The sequence below is a fragment of the Dromaius novaehollandiae genome, chromosome 2, assembly GCF_036370855.1.
Source record: "Dromaius novaehollandiae isolate bDroNov1 chromosome 2, bDroNov1.hap1, whole genome shotgun sequence".
NCBI lineage: Eukaryota > Metazoa > Chordata > Aves > Casuariiformes > Dromaiidae > Dromaius > Dromaius novaehollandiae.
The window spans coordinates 48,830,779-48,850,606 of NC_088099.1; the positions used below are offsets into that span (position 1 = coordinate 48,830,779).

The 19,828-nt window shown below is 43.9% G+C and overlaps 1 protein-coding gene and 1 long non-coding RNA gene across 8 annotated transcripts in view; one reads left to right on the forward strand and one right to left on the reverse strand.

Annotated features, from left to right (window-relative positions):
• Nucleotides 1–19,828, forward strand: part of TMEM108 (transmembrane protein 108) — a 167,433-nt gene that overhangs the window by 113,076 nt on the left and 34,529 nt on the right. The window lies entirely within an intron of this gene.
• The window catches only part of LOC112979665 (uncharacterized), a 74,402-nt gene continuing 67,054 nt past the window's right edge, over nucleotides 12,481–19,828 (reverse strand). For both annotated transcript variants that reach the window (XR_010387677.1, XR_010387675.1), the window contains 2 exons: nucleotides 14,778–14,854; nucleotides 12,481–14,649 (listed from right to left, as the gene is read on the reverse strand). This is a non-coding gene — a long non-coding RNA (uncharacterized LOC112979665). The remainder of the gene's footprint in view (nucleotides 14,650–14,777; nucleotides 14,855–19,828) is intronic.

The window sequence follows — 19,828 nt, forward strand, 5'->3', positions numbered from 1 at the left end:
AGCAGTCTCCACTTCTCACCTTAACAAGATCTTGCCTCTGTGAGAGGCAGCTATTTCGAGCTTTCATCTCTGTTTAAATTCTCAAGTCAGAAGAGGCTGTTAGACCGCCCACTTTGCAAAAGCAAGAGCAGCTCTTGCGTGGTGCCTCGCAGCTGAGGCAGGCTGTGCCTCAGCGCTCCCGGCCTGGGCTGATTTGGAGCGGGATCTGCCTCCAGCAACAGCCGAGGCGCCCCGCGCCTGCCAGGAGCCCCAGTGACGAACACGATGGGAGACCTCTGCTCATCACGGACGTGAGAGCCCGCTAGCCTTTGTGAGGGGTTCCCAAGCCAGTCTGCCCCGTGCAATCTCTAGGCAGTTAGTGAGAAAAGTGCTTTTTACATGCACAAAGATGAGGTGTCTAGAGCACCGCTCCAGTCTCTATTGATGCTGCTTCTCTTCATGCATAAGCTTGGGAGCCATTCCCTGGGATGGAAAGCACCTCAGAAAGCTAGTGCAGACTACAGTGTCTGTATAACAGGCTTTGTCTCTGCCTAAAGTTGTAAATAATTTGAAACATTGGCTCTGAGCAACTGTGATCTAGCCTGTGCATCTTACTGGGATGTTTAGAAACAGAAGCAGAAGATGAAGCACTGAAAAAATTGGAATACAATATAAATAGAATTATCTCTCAAAATAAGCAACAGCTTATAATAGAGCACAAATTCTATGGTTCATTTTTCCATTTCTTCCAGTAATCATCGTATGTTTTAAAGTAATCTGCAGCTGTCACATAAAGGTTGTAGTATTAAGTACTTCACAATAAAGTTTGAGCCTTGTCAGCTGCAAAATGTTATGGTCATGGATGTGATTCATATGTCTGTGATGGATGTCTGAATTTCTCTGAGTAAAACTGCAACAACAAGTTTTTATTTGCCATTTGTGGTGACTGTCTGTTCTGATTGTGTCAACAGTTTGGGGGGCTTCTGAGCATCGGTCGCTGCTTCATTGACTGTTAACAGCCACCAACCGAATATTCTTCATCTAGGCCATACTGTACCATCAGATAAAATCGCAATACTGGGTCCAAATAATGATCCATTTAGCAGCATGTCCAGTCAAGGCCTATATCAAAATATTCTGAAGCTCATTGATACATCATATTCTTTGGAAACAGGTGAAGGCAGCTCTACTGGAAACCTCATGGCAGGTCTTAGCATCAGAGCAAGCTTCAAAGTTTTTGTCCCTGGGTATTTTCTCCCCTGCCCAGGACAATTTATCTTATGGTCATGTGCAAACAGTAGCACACTGATAGATCAACAGTATTCCTGCTGTGTCCTGTTTGGGAACTGTAATTATTACTCAACAGATGACTGGGTACCCTGCTGGGACAATATTTAACATTACCTCAGGTGCACAGGAGCTGATTAATGGAATGCCTCTGTAAGCCAGCATTACGTCTCAATAGGAATTTATTGTTTTGCCTCCCCTCCATTGGGTGCTTAGAGGGCTTCTGCATCGCCCAGCTGTCTGGTGCCACGGTCATTCATGTCTGAGGTAGAGGAAGGAGCTCCAACGCTTTGGAGAGGTCTGAGACCATGGCTCCGTTTCTGTGAGAGCATTCACCGCATCAGTTAATGTATATCGTGATGGTTAGTTCTTAAGCTGACATGACTGAAGATTTTCCTCCCCATCTAACCCATTCATTAGATTAGTCGAACCACTTAAAATGACCCTCAGTCACAAAAGAGAACAGTAATTGGGGCACTTTAGCCTCCGAATCCAAATGAGGAAGCATGACAGGGAATTCGCCCTTGTCTGGCATTTGGCATCTGGCTAATCAAGATGGGTTAATGGAAAGATGAGTTTGGACTAGTTGTGAGTTAATCCGCAGCAAAAAATCTAAATTAGCTGTCTGGGTGCTGAGAGCATTAGGATATTTTATAAACCTTTAAACTGCTCATGCAGTTCATGTATTATTCTGCATTTTAAATCAGTCTCATGCAAATGAGCCCCCTGGGAGGAAAAAAGGTTGGTTAGATCCTGCTTTCTAACCTGCAGTTTTGCTTAAGTTGTATTATTCTGGGGACTGATTTGCAGTCCTGGAGTACAGTTCTCTAAGCAGAGCCTCAGTTGGACTGAGACAGCATGGTTGTCATGGCTAGTGGAGTACACTAATTTGGGTCTGCCTCCGTTTCTCCTGCAGCAAGGGAAGATGTGTTTTGTTTGCTAGAACTAACTGTTACTCAGTGGACTTCACCCTGCAGAGGCAGTAGATCTACAGAGAGCAAGAGCAGGTTTCGAGCTCCCCAAATAGATTTCTGTTAAGACAAACATGATCATACTTTCCAAGCGTTATCTAGTATCTGGTCGCCTGACGTTGATTTATAATGGTATTCGTGTAAGTGGATCTGTCCCTCGTTTTGAATGTCGTTTTGGTTTCTCAACCCTGATTTGTCCGTCAGCTAACCTGCATCATTACCCAGCTTGATCACCATAAGGTCCGTGAACAGATGTGTGCATGCTGACTTCCTTTTTTTAGTGCATCTCAGACACAACTGACAATTAGAGCCACGCACATGTGGAAATACTCATCTGATGAGCAAATCCTCTTTCTTCTTTCCCCTTGTGCTCCTTAAAGACCTTAATTAATCTCAGTGGAGAAAAAATAATAATCAACAGTTAAACAATGAGTTTTGCTTAAGACCCAGAGGGGATATTTTTTAAGCAGCTTTTGGTGGGTTAGTCTTGTGTAACGCATTTGAACTGAGTGAGAGCCGCGTGCCTAAAACTGTGCAAAGCCATCTGCAATTTGTACACAGAGCAATGTCTGAGCATTAACTGTGAATGCTGTCTGCTTCCGGGTCGTTTTTCATCCCTTGTCTTGCACTTGAAGAGACACCGATTGCGCTGAGATGTGTAGATGGGGAGATGTCAGAAATTGCAGTGTTTGTTTAGCTGCTGGCACCTTTCCAAACAGGACATAAAGCTAATAGTTTCTGTGAAAATTTTCACATCAGACTCAGTGGCTTTTCCTTTGTCCATTGAGTTCTCTTTAAAGACTTCTAACTGTAAATGAGTAGCGTGTTTGCCACATAGGTCCTCAGCTGCTTGATTTTTTGAGCACCTAAAGCAGAAGCTGCCCTTCATGTGACCTTAGAGTAGCTTATTTTATTCTGTGTCCCGGTATTCTGGCCGAAAGAGCTATGGATTTCAGTGACTGGTTCCTACTTAGACCTGTCAGTAGGGACGCCCAGGTCAGCTTTTAGTTCAGATCAGGAACGTGCTTTTGAAGCGAGTCCCCTGGACTTCCCCACTTACTGCGCCAAGCAAACCAGACCTAGTCAGAAGTAACCCCCCCAAACACCTACACGGTAGACACCGGGTCCTCAGCACCTGCTGTTCCCAGTATTAGCTAATACGGATATTGGCACTTGCTCCCAGAGTCCTCCAGTGCTCGCAGTTGGACTGGGTCCTGTGTGATCTCCACTCCACTTTCTTTGTAGGAGGGACACAACCAGTCTGCCCAGGAGGGTCTCACTCGGAGAAGGACACGTCCTGATTATACCCCACCTCGTCGTATCTGCAGCATTTCCGAGTGACTCCAGATTGCAGTCTCAGGTGCGCAGCCACACTAAGCCCCTTGTAATTCCAAAGCGGGAATGCTGCTACTGCCAGAATTGCTACGGATTTGCACAAGGCAAAAGGAAACTCAGATCTTGCTCCTGGGAATTTGGTTGGCTAGACAGTGGCTGACTGAATGTGCAGCTCTTCCTGGCACTGGATGCATAATCCAAAAGTCACCCTGCCTGTGTTATAATTGTAATTACCAAAAAGAAGGAAGAACTTATCCATTTAGCTCATGTTATATTTCCCTTAGTTTGCTTATTTCTCGCTTTTCATGCACTATTGGATTTCAAGTCCCCTGTTGTCAGGTGTATTACTTCAGAAGATTTGGTCAGGAGAACCAAATCACGACATTTTCAAAATCCCTCTTGAAGCAGTTCTTCAAATGCTCTTGCCTGTGATAGGAAATGCAGTTAGGCTAACTTGGTAAATGCTCACAAGAATTGAATAAAATCCTCCTTTGAGTGTAGAATAAAAAGGTTCAAAGCAAATGGTTTCAAATTGGGAGATTAAAATAGAAATGCTACATAATGGGTCTTGAAGGAGCTGGAGAAAAACTCCCTTTCATTGTGGGGAAATTGCGGAACTCTTTCAACATTCCTTGCAGCGATTCTGATTTTTTTTTCATCTTTCTGTTTTAAACTGCAATCCAGAGTTAATTCTATGCTGAGTGAGATAATTTATCTTTGTCTGACTGCGTATTTCTACTTAATCTACTTAAGTAATTTCTACTAGCCCTGTCAACCATAAACACGGCTCTGCTCTCATACAGATTTGTTTCAACACTTGTGGCTGTGTGATTACCACTACCATCTCTGCTTCTGTAAGCTTGCTTTCATTCATAATGGCTTACAGCTCAGTCGTGCCTTCTCCAAAAGACTTTATGTATGCATCTGCTTACGTTGGTGGGAATATAGCATCCCTTTTTAATCAAGAAGTGCATAGCTGGTGTAAAACAGAACTGCTATCCTAAAATACTTTCCATGGATATTGCGTTTGAATAGCTTACAACCCAGAGGGTCCAGTTCACAATTAGTTTTGTGACATAAATAAACAAACATAATATTTTGCCTCTTCTCAAGCTGTGCAAATCTCTGTGAAGCTGCTTGTTCAGGCAGGTCCTGTTGCTCCCGCTCAGTACGGTTTTAATATTCCACTTGCGAAGTGGTTCGGTCTGGGCTTAATTTTATTTCACGCCTCTCACAAGTACTTCCAGCTGTTTAGGATCGTGCCTATAGTAATAAACTAAATGTGCCTATGAACAAACCTGGGTGCTGAGGCTAACGGGCCCAAAGCAGCCCCCAAGACAGGGTGTCTGCGGCACAGGCAGGTACTGGACTGCCCTCGCCACCCCACCGCGCTCACAGCGGTTGGATTGCTCAGGGCCAGTCCCACACCTTGGACCACATGCACAACTGCAAGCCCGGGCCTGGGGATCTTCCAGTGCGTTGCTTAATTAGCCACTATAAATATGGCTTTATTCCCTAATGCTTGTGTGATATTTTCCAAGGAACTCAGTAAGTATGAGTCCTAAGTCAGATTTATGATTTACACTTCTCTGAGACAGTAAGATTTCACAACATTTCTGAAAAAAACCATTTTTTCCTGCTGTCTGGTAGTCATGCAAGTGAATAAGCGTCAACAGTGTAAAGGGGGTAGAAGTGAGATGAGATTTTGCAGGGTTGTTCTGCAGAGCACTCTGATGCTAAGCAAAATTGCAAACCTTAGGCTTGGAGATCAAGTGCTGGTGTGATATAGGTGGTTATGGAATTACTTTTATTAGTTAAGTTACAGTGCCAAATTTCTCTGGAAATGTACTATGTATGTTAGGACCTAGCATGAAAGACAGAGAAAGTTTTCTGGCTTTATACCAGAATCAAAGAAGAAAGGAAGCAGACATACAAAAAAACCTCACTGATTCCTCTTACAAAGTTTTGTTTACTATTATCTATGACAGTGTTATGATCTACTTTGATATTAAATTATGGGTGTACAATAAGAGAGAGCTCAATGCAACGGTATTTGTCTGTGGCCTGGGTGGTTTGCAATGAGATAACTTCAGAAAGTAAAAAGCATCACTTCTCAGCCTGCTTGAGGAATGTTTGTGAGTTGCCACATCATTTTTATTTTCGGCAGAGAAAGAAAAAATTCTTTAAGTAGTAATCAGAATATATGGCAAATGCTTTTCCCTTGCAAATCAATTATTTTAACACAATATGTTTTTAGAGATAGTTTCCATTGATTAAACAGTATGTAGTGAGCCAGAAACTTTTGACTCAATTTTTTGCAGATGATGAATTGTAATAAGGCTTATTCCTGCCTGAAATTAATATGTGTCAACTGAGATTTATTTAATTTAGGCGAAAAAATTACAGCAACAGCAATAGATCATATTCTGTTGTGTTACATGTTTGGTCCACTGATGGTGTATTTTGCCGAATAAAGGAAAAAAATGCCAGTCAGTTACTGGCTCATCTCTTTTGGATACTGTCACCTGTGTTCATCACCTCTCCGTAATGAACGAGATCAGCTGAGAAAGATGGAGAATTTTGCTGCAGTGGAATAAAAGTCAGGAGATCAGTTAATGTTGTGCTGTTAAATATCCTCTCGATGGGGAGCCTCTGGCTCAGTTCAAGATAATAGACAACGAAGCTCTAAGACAGGAGCAATTTAAATTACATTTTAATCAACTCTCAGGAGGGAAGGCAGCATTATGCGAAACCATTAATAGAAAAACAGCCATGTTTCCTACCCTGCCTATCATTTGTGTGCATTATGCCTGAACAATCTGATGAATTAACAGATTACCCTCTAATTCATTCAAAGGCTCTTCTGTGACGCTCTGTAAAAAATCCCACCCGCCTTTACGGTGCCGTTTCAGAGCAAGAACAGCAGATAACCAGAGTCTCTGATCACGTTGCGTTGTGTTTAATGCCTGGTACGGGTGGGGGTTGCAGGTAGGAGGGAGAAGGCAGTGAATGTGGGAGGCAATGTTGTTCCAATCGCCGCACTGTGAATTCGAACAGAGATATTTTGGCTTCCTTGGATTTTTACGCACCACGTCAGTGTTGCAGAAAGGCCTGTAATCTGTGCCTACACTAGAGACTTGGCCCGGGGCCCCATGCGTAGGCTGTGCTGTCATATAGGTTGCTCGTCTGCCAGCAGGAAAACTCAATCAGCAAAAAATACAGAACATAAAAGTTATTTAGTGTGAGGTATCACTGACAGAGACAAAATGGCAAGGATGCTGCGTTAATCCCACTTCTCAGTTTGTAAATGGAAACTGCTGATTAAGAGCAGCCAATCAATTTGCTAACTATGGTTCTAAAAATAAGGTGTGCTGCAAATAGAAAATTAATGGGAAAGGGATAATGTTGTATAGATTGATCAATGGAAATGTAGGGGAAGACAAATGATGTGTAACTTTACTTTTCCCCTGGCTAATCAACTTCACGCCCATATGTAACCAATAAAGGGAGAGGGAAAGATCACATTAATAAAAATTAACCAAGCACGCTGAACACCGCTCCTCCACAACCCTGAGGAATTAGTGCAGGAAGGGGAAAATGTTTTACATGAAAAAGCCTGTGTCGTCAAGATTCTTGCTTTAGCTGAAATCGAGCCGCTGCATGCCTTGCGTTATCCCCAGGGCCCCAGTCTGTAGCGAGGAGATACTGGGAAAAGGGCAAAAATGTAAGGCAGGAGCATCCCTGGAGGGAGAAGGGGTGAAGTCTAAGGAGCTTATACCAAGCTATAGAAAATATTAAAGGGTGACCTATTTAATTGCTCATTGCCATTATTGGGTTTAGTTTTGTGCTAGTGACCATGATCTGTATTTTATGGCTTTACCTCACATGCTATCCCTGGTGCTGATCTGGGATTGCTGAGGATGAAAGGGAGCGAAACTCTGCCCCTTAAGGGTGGGCAATGTCAGTGAATTTTGAAGAAAACAAAGCAAAACCAGAACTCCTCAGCTTGCAGGGGCTGTTGCGCTGCCAGGTGAAGCTCTGGCCCAGGTAAGTCTAACTGTCCGCAGTTGTTCTCCAATCCTCCTTCCAGAGGAGAAGCAGCAGGGTCGCTCACAACCTCTCCTGGGAGTCAAGCTGATACGTATCTCTGTGGGGCTGCAACGCTGATGCAACGCTCCTTGGAGGCTCTCGTCTCTACGTGGTGCTACGTCATGTCTCCGTTCCTAATCTGAAAGCTGTAGCAGTACTTCTTACTTTCCCCAAGTGTGGGATGGAGACCAGCTCGAATCCACTCGTCTTGGTGCAAAGGTCTATTTTTCAGATAGTTTCTTTCATAACAGTGGATTTTCAGATTTTTAATTGAAAATGTTGATTTGATAGGAAATGTTCTGTGTGAAAGCCCCGGATGGGCTTTCTGCAAAGAAAAGGTTTCACCTGCGCCCCCCTCAAAGCCGGCACAGCCTGGTGAAGACCAGCTGCCTTTATGCCGCCGACCGCAATCATCACAGCGTAACTTTATATTAAGACCATCGTGTTTTCATGAAGCAGGTCCAGTGCAGCACCATAGTGGCAAGGCTGTGTAGGAGCCCTGGTGCCAGCTCTGCCCCACCAGAGCATCTGCTTTGCACCGGCTTTCTGCAGCCAAGTATTTTTCTCAGTGGCCAGAGCCCTTTGGTCTTCATGGTCTTTACCATATCTGATGATCTTTCTTGCAGTGCTAATAAGATACACAAGGCTTCCAGAATAGTGTTTGTCCTTCCAATAAGCATAAGTTTCATACATATCAGCTTATAATTAATCCATAATTGTTTTGAGGTGCTGAGGTATATTCTGGGGGGAGATTTCTGCTTATTTATTTACTTATTTTCCTAAGCATGAATGAATATAGTAAACACAGAGAACAATCCGCAACGTGTCAGTGTGACCAAGCACTGTGAGACATCCAGGCTCGATCAAATCCAGCTTGTGCCTAATGCTGTCGGTTTTCATGGGATTCCACTCGATTGCCTGGACAGTGGGACGGGGCAGGTCTGGGACAAGATCTGGCTATATGCGGGAGATGAATGGATGACCTTACAGATGATACGTGCAGTTGAACAAACCAGACAGCATTTAAACAAAAATCCTAATAATTTTGGAAGCTGTCCCTAGGGATGATGTTTGAAAGCATATGTAAATCAAATGTTCCTGACCGTGCTGCTCATCTGGCTGTAAAGGCCAAGCAATTTTGAGGCTCCTGCAGCATCAGGTGACCACACTAGTCTAGCATTTGCATTGCATGAAGTGGCCCTGTTGTCCCCAGCACCTGGATTTGTAGAGAGCTTGTAATCTGGAAAGGCATGTTGTCCCAAGGAGAGCGCTGCATCTCAGTCTTCAAAGAAGCTCTTGTCTCATCGGCTTCCAGTTGTGTTTACTGGCAGCCTGCAGCGTGTTGCCATGCAGCTGGTGTGCAAGCTGAGGAGAACGTAAACAGCGCAGTTGGGAGATGACACACGCTGCTCCCAAAAAGAAAAAAAACCTGAAATACAGTAGCAGCAACAGAAAAACACACATTTTGATGAGAACTCCATATGGAAACAAAGCAAAACAGAAAACTAATTTCCCAGATGATTATTTTTGTGGCAAACCTTCCCTCTTCCCCTGCAAAAGCTCCTGACGTTTCCTCTGCGGCAAATGTCACCTCTCAGTCCTCATTATCAAGAGAGGGCTTTGGCAAGCTACAGGCACAGGTCCAGCCTGCAGCTAGGCTTCGAGGATGCAGCCATCCTTGGGGAAGGGGTGCCAGGACCTTCTTATCTCCACTTTGCCAGCAGTGGTAGAGGCAGCACCAGCAGGCCTAGAGCTGTAAGGAAGCAGCATCCATCACCTCGGGGCTGTGCATACGCAGCAGGGAATATTAGAGTACAGGCTGCTGGTGTTGAGAGCAAAAGCAAAGTATGCTCCAGGCCATGTCCTTCCCAGCCTCTTATACTGGTCAGACTGCTCAACCTCCCAGTCAGCTTTTCTTCTCAGCTGCCCCGCTCCTCCATCCAGCACTGGCTTTTTGCATAACACCCAGCTTGTAAGGCTCATGCTTTCTTTTCTAGGTATCAAGACAGTAATTCATGAGAGCTGGGTTTTGCCCCAGCAGATACAACCTGCTGAGGCTCAAAGCAATACCTATTTCTTTATGCTAACTGCGTGCAAACTACTGAATCAGCCTCAGTCTGCCACTTCCCTGTATCTGCTAAGGACTGCAAATCAGGTGCATGCGAGGAAAATAGACAGAGGTCACACCTGAATTTCATCCTTCCCAAGAGCCTGGGATGTCAGGAAAACACAGAAGGTCCAAGGCAACCTCCACCCCCTTCATGTCACTGGCTCACATATATGGGTTAGAAACATGTTTTTATTAAAAATGAAGCTAAGTTTTTCAATGGGGGCTGCTTTCAGGTTTGGAGAAAGCCACAAAACATGCCAGAAATCGCTGAAAAAGTAACGAGCATTTTCAAACTCGGAAGGAGAGCAGCGTCAGCTTTCACTGGCAAAGCCCATGGCTCGTATAACTCCTGCTGCTTCCAGGTAGCTGCTCCTGATCTACACCTGAATGTGTGAGACCAGAATCAGAGTGGAATTCTGCTGATAAAAAATGGACCAATAAATTTAAAATCAATCTTTTCTTTGTTTACCTTCTAATTCCTTTACACACCTTTTCCGTTACTCTCCACTTTAAGCAAAAAAGTACAAGGCAAAAAAAAGTGGAGTATTATATAATGAACCTGACGTTCGTACATTCAGGGTCATGCTTTTGCAGTAAAGATGATTATTTCTAGCCAATTTTGTTTATGTGTTGGCACGAAGATCTGGTATGAAGATGAGGGTTTGCTTTGGGGATGTGCTCATATCTTCAAGAACGATAAAATCTGCTAATGAATGCAATCCCTAAGTGGCAGTACTGAGGTACCTTTTGGTGAGCAGTCTGAGAATTTAGAAATCTATATCTTCTGTATTGATGGAAACTAATTATAACTAAATGCACAGCAGTTTTAATTAAATTGTCAGTGTAGCGACAGTGATGTTTAGAAGACGGTTGCAGAGTCATTCCTTTTCAGCGCTGTCTCTTCTTTATAATTGGGGTAATTCCAGATTTATGAGGATTAGAAGATCCATACCCTAAATTCTTTCTTGGAGAGTCTCGTGAGAGACAGGAAGTAGTACTGTGTCATAAAATTGAAAGCATAGGCAGGCTAATGACAGATAGCTAATTCTCCCTTTCTCAAACCGTGCATTGCGTCTTAGGGAACATTTTCAAAGCTATTGCATGTGCAGCTAGGGAGAGTATGAAGACAGTACACAAGCACAAAGGAAAGATGGAAAACTTTTCTGGAGCAACTCAGTGACTCTGCTTGCTACGGCAGGACAGTCTCTTACAGAAAAACCTGGCCTGTTTTTTAAGTGAGACTGATGATTTTGGATACTTCAATCTAAGACGCTTTAAAGTTGGGGGACTCATTTTTTTAGAGGACAGGTACCAGCCAGTTTAAAATCAGGATGCTGGGAAGTGCCTAGCATTGATATGAAAGATGGAGACACTTTGAGGCTAGGTTTCTTCTGCAAGTGAATGCTAAGGAGATGGGTCCAGGGAACAGATACTCTATCTGTGGCACAGCACACAGTGGGGCTGTTGGGCCGTGTCTCAGGCTCTAATGTGCCCAAGCAAATAGTAACTGTAGTAATAGTCAGTGAGCTTCAAGCCTGAATAGCAGGAAAGGTGCCGGTGGATGTGCCTGGCAACTTGGGTTACTTTTATTCCCCACGCTTTGTTTCCCATGTGTCATTTTAGAGAGACGTGTTCGCACGGTGATATCCTCAGTTCAGGTAAAATTCCCACTGATCTCAATGCAACTCATATTTGGGGTGTGAGGGCTTAATTCTGCAGTGTAGTTCTGCAAACCCCTGCCCTGGGAGAGCCAGGCACTTCACGGGGTGTTCCGGGGTTGCAGGCTAGGGACCAGCCCATCTGCAGTGGCGTCGGGGCTGAGGCCGCATCCAGCCTGGCTGGAGCCCTCCCCGGCCCTGTGCCATCAGCACATTTCACCCCTGGGATCAGCTTACGTGCACCGATGTCCTTGCCACAAAAAAATCTCCGTCAGTCGTGAATGCTGCATTTTTCTAAACTGAAGTGCATCAATGAAAATATGCAGGAGGAGCAGAAAGTGGTGATTAGTGTCCAGGGCACTTGTGCAGCATCCCTGATAATGTTGCCTGGTAACAGAGGTAGGGATGTCAGAGCCCAGCCAGGATTCGGCAGCAGCCTCAGGGTCCTGCTCCAGACTGAGCTTTTTGCCCAGAGGAAAGAGAGACCCATGGACAGCTCTCGCCTTCCTAGTGACCCGCATATACATGCGTACCAGCATACCCATATTTCTTTTTGGACTGCAAAATGCCATCCCAAATAAATAAATAAACACTCTCCCTTTTTATCTCACACGAGACGCTTGTGTTTTGCTGTGAGATGCCTACAAAGGGCTTTGAATAGCATTACATTCCCGTGATGAAATTTTTCACATCCTTTTCCTTTGATCGCGATGGCATGGCGAGAAGGAAGCAGACTGCCTGCATTTCTGTAACTAGGTAGGGTGCCCAGCTTGACAAGGAAAAACAATCCTTACTCTGTGGATTTGCTTTTTATGACCTAAAGAGCATTAGAACAATTTATGCATTTGTAAGTGCATTAGAAACAGGCTTGAAAAGAAAATTGGCAAATTCCTCAGGAATCAGCATTTTTTTGCACCCCTTAGCATATTCCAATTATATGAAAATACAGTATGTTTTCCTTGGTTTTCTGTACTGTTTTGTCTGCAGTTACAAAGCTAGTATTGTTTTGGGTTCCTCCTGTGGTATAAGAAACTGTTAGCTAAAATTTGTATTCAGTCTTAAGGCAAAATTATTTTATTATTGCAGCAACTACCAAAGTCACAAAAACTTTAAATATACATTCCTACCAGGACGTAGCAGAGTAATTTTTGGTTCAGCCACTCTCAGTCCCACTTGGTGCTGAGAACTTAGGCTGCAAAACATCCATAAACAATGTGCGTTTTCAAATGAAATGTATGCTCAGAAACAAAATTTCCATCTTATAAGGAGAGAGCTAATTGTATTAGGCATTTTAATACTGAAGCAAGTCAGTGCAATTATAAATGGCTCTAATCAGCTCTCCCAGAGGTGATAATATTTTTTTATCTGTAGCTGAGTGGTACCCAAAAGGATGTGCATTTTCTTTTATTTCAAAATCACCTTCGAATTCAAATAAATTACTTCCTGCCAGAGATGTGGCTGAAAGCACCAGTGGCCAGCATGAGTTTGTGGAAGCCACGTACGCGTCTGTATAAATTGACTTTCACAATTCACCCAATAAAGAGTTTGTGCTTCTCAGTACCTCCTAAATGTTTAATAAGATTGGCTGGGGAGGAAAAAAAAGGATTTTTTTTTTATGAAAGACTATAAATAATTACCAATTCATGCAAAGGAAACCATGCAACTGCAGTAAAGCCTGAAGAGCTTTTTTTAGCCTGCACTTCTAGCTATTTCTTAAAGTGCAGAAGATTAGAATTAAGAAAACCTATTAAACAACTGAATGGCAGCTTTTGCAGTAACTTTAGTCTAATAAAAGATTAACCCCTTACAGCAGAGCTATATAGGTTGCCAGTAAAAGGTTTTTGACTGATCCTTTGCAGAAGTAACTTTCATCACAGGCTAGCGACTAGATAAATACAACAAACTTATCACAAAAAGTTTCAGAATGCTTTTCTAAGGTAATAGAAATGAATTGCCTGCAATCAAAAGTGAAAATATGAGTACACAAGAGAGAGAAAATTATTTGAAGGGAACCATAAAAATTATTAGGAAAATTAAAAATTATAACACACACAATGGGATACCTTCCAGGACAATCCTACTATCCTATGAGTAGGAGAAATACCAGCTTTGTTTTTAAAATACAGCAGTGCTAATTGAAGACACTAAAGAATAAAGTCATCTTTTAAAGGCACTTTCAATTTATAGGCTGCATTATTCAGCGGCAGAGCGCTGAGTCCACTGGAAGGCATTTGACATTTAAAACCCCGACCCTCACAACTTTCTGGGAATGAGATGTGGCCACAGTTCTAATTACCTGTGGTACACAGGATCGATGGGATTTCTGTTCCCTTGGGATTATTAGAGGATCTAGGAATGAGCGTTTCTAAGCCAGAGACTTAGTGAAATATTACCTAGCACACTGAGTAGCCAGGGGATTGGAGAGAAGGCTAGACCCCCCTGAAAGGTGCTTTTCTGCAGCTCTGAACCCATGACATTGAATAGGAGCCAACCCCTCTGAAAGACTGTGCAGTAATGAACTGTAAAAAGGGAGGTAGTTCAGTGAGCCAGTGTTTATCTATAAACAGTAGGAGCGAGATTTTGGCTCGGAGATGAACTCCTTCCAGCATTGGGATGAAGCATGCATCAGTCTTCCTGCTGGGATGTGTCCTATTAGCATCCATCCTGGCCATGGGGCGCTGGGTCTTCCAAAGGCTTCTTTTCCCCTAATGACATTAACAAACACAAGATAGTGCCTTTTAACCTTATTTGGTTTCTGTGTGGGTTGTATTATTACTAAACACAACTGTAATCACAGTAACAGAAAACATTGACTCTGAGGAAGGCAGTAAAGTTGGGACATGGAAATACAGTGCCTGTCCACAAACTGGTGTTGGGTTCACCATCCAGTGTTGGTGGGAGCTTCAAGCCAGGAGAGGTGGGTTGCTGGTAATAGTTGCAAAATACAGCTCCGTAACTTCCTATGCTGAAGAGGAAAAAAATAATCATCAAAGTGTTTAACTTTCTCTTCCCTCTTTGCTGTGGTCCTACTATCGTTTTTCCAAGGAGCCGTGATTGCCACACGAAACACGTGGAATTGTTAACAGCGGTAAGGAAATGATTGAGACGAGGTTGTTGTGAACCGTGTCCTCTCTCTCCCTGAATGTAGAACGCAGCCCTTCCGATCTGGTAGCGTTCCTCCCTGACCTTCTGCTCCCTTTGAAGGTTTTCTGATGACGACCTAGCAGACAAAAAAGCCAACAATCAGAGCCTTTGTTTAATTCCATAATGTGAAGAAGAGTGAGCCACAGCAGCAATGAGATGGTGACAGAGAAAAACAGGTAATCACAGCGGGATGGACTGACTTACCATCTGGCTTCAGGAGTTTTTCATTGCCTGGGTTTTCTCATTTTCTCCGATTGACTTCCGCCGAGTGGGATGGTCCCCTGGAAATCAACTCACTTTTGTAAGGTGCTAGAATACATATTAACGTGCTTAACTTTACATGTTCACATGTGATGATTCCTGTCTTGGAACTAACAGTTTGAGAGGGTTGAGGAGAAACCTATGGGAAAGTTCATTTTTCTTTCACATGGAGTCTAATACATTTCTATCTTTGTCTCACAAAGATAGAAATTATCTCCTGTGCTCTTTGGATCTTCTTTTTTTTTCATTATACACCAAAACATTAGTTCCTAGGAGCTGAATAGATCCAGAAAAGGGGTGAATAGGTAAATAAAATTAGAAAGTTTTCCTGTAAGATACTTGAACCCAGGCATTGATAAATGATTAACCTTTATACAGCCAACATTAGAAGTAAGTAGATCCCATTTACCTCCATTTTATGCATAGTTGGTCCAGCATATTTTGATTAGCAGAAGGTCATTCAAATAATCGATTAAAAGTTTGGCCAGTTTCGTGAGCCTACTGGGCCCACACGATTGGTTTGGAAAGCAGCAAAATCAGATCCTTAGATCTCCAGTATGGCTTTGCTTCTCAGGAGCAAAAAAACCTTACAAATAGAAGGGCTTATCTACTGATGGCTATGCTATGCGTGTACCTCAGCAGAATATTTGAGGTGGTATCTTGGCAATTCTGTGTCTTCTTGGCTGCTGCTGGCTGCGGTGCCACTTAATGGGGAGCAGAGGCTTGATGGTGGCCCTGCGCGCAGCTGCGAGTTGCACTGAGCTTACACCTGCGCTCTCACGGGCCTCGGCTTGTATGGCATATAGCAGGAAAATGGTTTATAAGGCTCTTGACTACCCAAACCCATGTGTTAACTTGCATGTCAAAGCTGTTGAAGTTGGAAGGTTTCTAGTGTTTCATGCGTGTACGTGTTCCATACACCCACACCTTCTATAGCATAATAACAAGAACAAGATGCGGTCCTAGAAACTGAAAATGCAAACCCAGAAGCTGCCAAATTAACTAAATTTGTCAGAGAAGCAGTGAAAGCATCTGCAGGCTGAATCTCATGAATTTCATAAGGAGGAGAAATTCCACCAAATTGGGGCCAAGCACATTACAGATGGCACAGATGGTTTAGCAAGCGACAGATTGGAAACAGAACCCAAATTATGAGCAAGTACATAAACACAAATCAAAATTTCTCCAATAGGTAGGAGTCAAAGTCTGAAGGGTCTTCAGAAACAATAATAACATGTTAATTTTAATCCTCAAAAGGTAGCCAAGTGCAATGCCTGAATAAAGATGGGACATGACAAGTTGTGAGAATAGCGCACAACTTCGAAGTGGCTGCCAAGTTTGGAGCAGATTCGGAACAAAACAGAGAGGCAGAAAATGGCCCTCCAAATGCAACTATAATCCAACCTAGAAACTGCAGATAAACAAGTCATGATTTTGTTAGCTGGCTCATTGCAAAGCCGATCTGAAAGCTGGGTGGAAAAAATGACATTGTTATGTCTTTTTTTAATCAAAATGTAATTCTGACTGACTTGTATGAGAGCCAATTTATAGATGGGTGAAAATGTGCGAATCATAAAAGCAGTAAGTACCTATGACCATGTGAAGAAAATGTGTGAAGCCAATAGGAGCAGTCAAAGAAAAATCAAAAGTAAGAATATTTCAATATCAGTAAATGAGGGAGGGAAGGAAATCACAGCAAAGCTAACCCTCAAAACAGCATATGGGAAAAAGTGAGAGGAATCTTAGCTCAGAGTTAAACGAAGACTGATTATTTTATACTCCAGTAGTGCAAACCACCATATGTGCCATCTTTCAATTCAAGCTGGCAGAAAAATTGTCTTAATAGACTAATAACACTAATTATCTCATAGGAGCAGTGTGAGAACCTATAAGTGTGAAAATATTAATTAGAGGTTTGTGTATATATATGTGTGTGTGTGTGTGTATATATATATATGTACATATTGTATATACCTGGGTGTATACATATTTATATGCATACACACAAACACATATAATATGTATGCCTAAAATTTGATAGCTGCAAGGGTCTCCTGCACCCTTTAAGCCATCAGCAGTGCAGCTCCTAAACAGCCATCATCTTGGTGACAGCCCTGTCACCCATTACTGATCCTTGAATCCCTGGATGGTAAACACAAGCTGTGGTCTTTATTCGTTTATGTCAACTTGTTTTGTGACCTAATGAAGGATTTATGTAGAGTCAGAGTGATGGGGAACATGCTGCAGAGCTGGCGTGCTCTTTCTTAATACCTCCTAGACTTCTCCTGGCATTCATGACAAGGAGTATTTTGCTGGAAAAAAGTAATAAGCATAAAAGCAGTGGATGCCTGATCTTATGGGCTGTGCTGCATGATTAGCTCTTCCTTCTACAGAGGGGCTATGGAAGTACTCTTTTTTCCTGCTCTGTTTTATGCTCCTGAAAATGTTGCACCTCCTTGAACCACCAGCAGCCGCGTGCAGGGAAGGGCCTGGAGCTCATCCATAGCTCTGCTGTGTGTCACCACACACACATAGATCCTCTTCAGTCTTCAGAGTTACAGAACGGCATTTCATCTAAATAGGTTTTGTTTATGCTTTTAGCTGGCCAAGAGCCCTAAATGTGCGCTCCTGGGAGCCAAGTCAAGCTCCAGATTTGTTCTGGGGACATGTGGCCTGGAGGAACTGTCTTACCGCTGGGATTACTGCCTTGTATTTTGGTGCAAAGCTGTATCATAGCTACTCTGTCACCCCATGTCAGGAAACTTTATTCAGAGAGAGCATGTGTAGCCTCTGATTAGACCATAACATGTCTATTTGAGAAAATTAAGCAGGAAAAAATAAGCATATTTAAGTTGATTAGTTTAGCCTGCTGGTCGGACAGATGTAATAAGAGATACCCACGTCACCGCTTTTTTTCTGTTAATCTGGACTAGCTGCAGTACCGTCTCTATACCACTCCCTTGCTATTTATTCTTTTTCCTTATAAGTCTCTGCCCTGCTCTTTGCCCCACTGTCTTTCTGAGTGTCTTTGATGCTCAGATCCATGCAAATGCGCTCTCAGATCAAGCAGCAGAAGAAGCAGTAATTTAAGTCACGAAGGCCCACGCACACTATAAATCCTAGATGTGCACTTGCGGTTTCTCTTCCTGTCTGTCTGCCTTCCCTCCATCCATAACCAGAACGTTTTCAGTGTCCGGGACTGCCAACCTCATTTATTGTATTGAATAGGGAGGAAAAATCCACTGGAAGGAGTGTATGGACCCCAAAGGCTGTCGTCTCCTCTGATCTGCAGCACGTGCTGGTTGTGCGGGAAGGACAGGACGGAGGGAGCATTTCCAGGGGGAAACATCGTGCCTTCGGTGGCAGCAGCAGCCCTGGAGCTTTGTGAACGGGCAGCTTGCATCTGAAGAGGGGCTCACACGATCTATTTAATCAGATTTCTCTGAAGAGCTGTAGGCACTCGATCATTGCCTGGGAATGCAATAAATGGCATTGCTTCAAGGGAGGGAAGGATCCCATTTCGTGAGAGGGCGTCAGCCCCGCAGTGCCGCCGTGGTGTGACAGCGGGTACGCCGCAGGGGGCCGGCTTCGGCGAGCGTGGCTCCGGCACCGCAGGAGACCCCATTAAAAATACGAGCCGGCCTCACTGCAAAAGCGCAGGTCTGCGCGTGCCAATTTGCCCAGCACCAGGCTTCGCCCGGGCATGGCGTCCCCTGGTGATCTGTGTTCCTGGCTGGCTCGCTGGGCTCGCACACCCTCCCTCGCCTGCGACGTCCAGATTTGCGCCGTGCCGTGCTGTCCGGTGAGGGGGCTTGCCTCCGCGCTGCCCTAGAGAGCACACAGTTAATTGCTAATTACACGTGGCTTTAGGCTGTGGTCACCACTCCTCTGAGGAGGGGATTACAGGGGAAATATGTCAGCACGGTCTCTGTTGAGGAAAAAAAATTAAAAAAAAAAAGCTCCGTCTCCCACCATCCGGGGAGGCAGTGGTGGTCTTCCACTGGCGGCTTGTGGCAAACTGTGGTGGGCTCTTACTAAGCCAAAAGAGGCAGTTCCTGGGCAATTTTCCTGAGTCCTGGGAACTCCCCTGGAGTTCCTGGGACAACAGTGTTTCACTCCCACTAAAGTTGCCGTCGGCTTTAACAGGTGCAAAGGCAGAGCCTCCGGTTCTGCTTGCTTTCCTCATAGGAGGGTGTTTTCACCGAAGCCAACTTTCTCAGACAAGGAGAGAAGTCTTCACACCAGGAGCAGGCTATCTGACCGGGCTTTCTCTTTCATGATTCCCTTTGCTATTACTGTTAATTTTTTAAAGTAATTGTGTTCCTTCCCTTTTGCAATTCCACGTCGGATGCTTGATCCTGCGTAATACTTTCCTTGTGACCTCCCAGTCTGTTGCCATGGAAATTCAGCTGTGTAACTTCCCTGACGGATTAGGGAGAAGACAAAAGAGAGCCTGTGTAGGAAATGAACCTGCATATACTGGAAGGGCAAGATGCTGGGCTGGGCTGGCCTGCCACAAAGCCCAAATAAGCCATGTAAAGCAAAAGCCTGACTCTGAATTTGCAGCGGCTGAGGTCAGGGTCTGGCCCAAGTCATCTGTGGCAGCATGAAAAAAGGATGTAACTCGCAGTCAGGTGTTGAAAGAGGGGTTGCAAGGGGTTGTGCTTCTGCACAGATTTGGGTCAGACCTCATGAACTAACATGTGGGTGCCTGAACTTCATCAGCATCAGCATCCCTGTTAGGAAACTAGGCTCTAGTGGGCTTTACGGGTGCAAATTCAATCCTTCAGTTACCCAAGCCAAACCACACAGGGCCTGCTGAAATTCTTGCATTTCAGTAAAAAAAACCTTAAAGAATTCCCCCGAGAAAAGGTTCTCTCTTGGCAAGGCAAGGCCCGATGTGCTTGTAGTGTTTTGGCTTATTGCACCTAACATTCACTGTAGAGCACTGTTAATGGTGTGCTTTGGCCTGCTTGTTGGCAGAGATGACATAA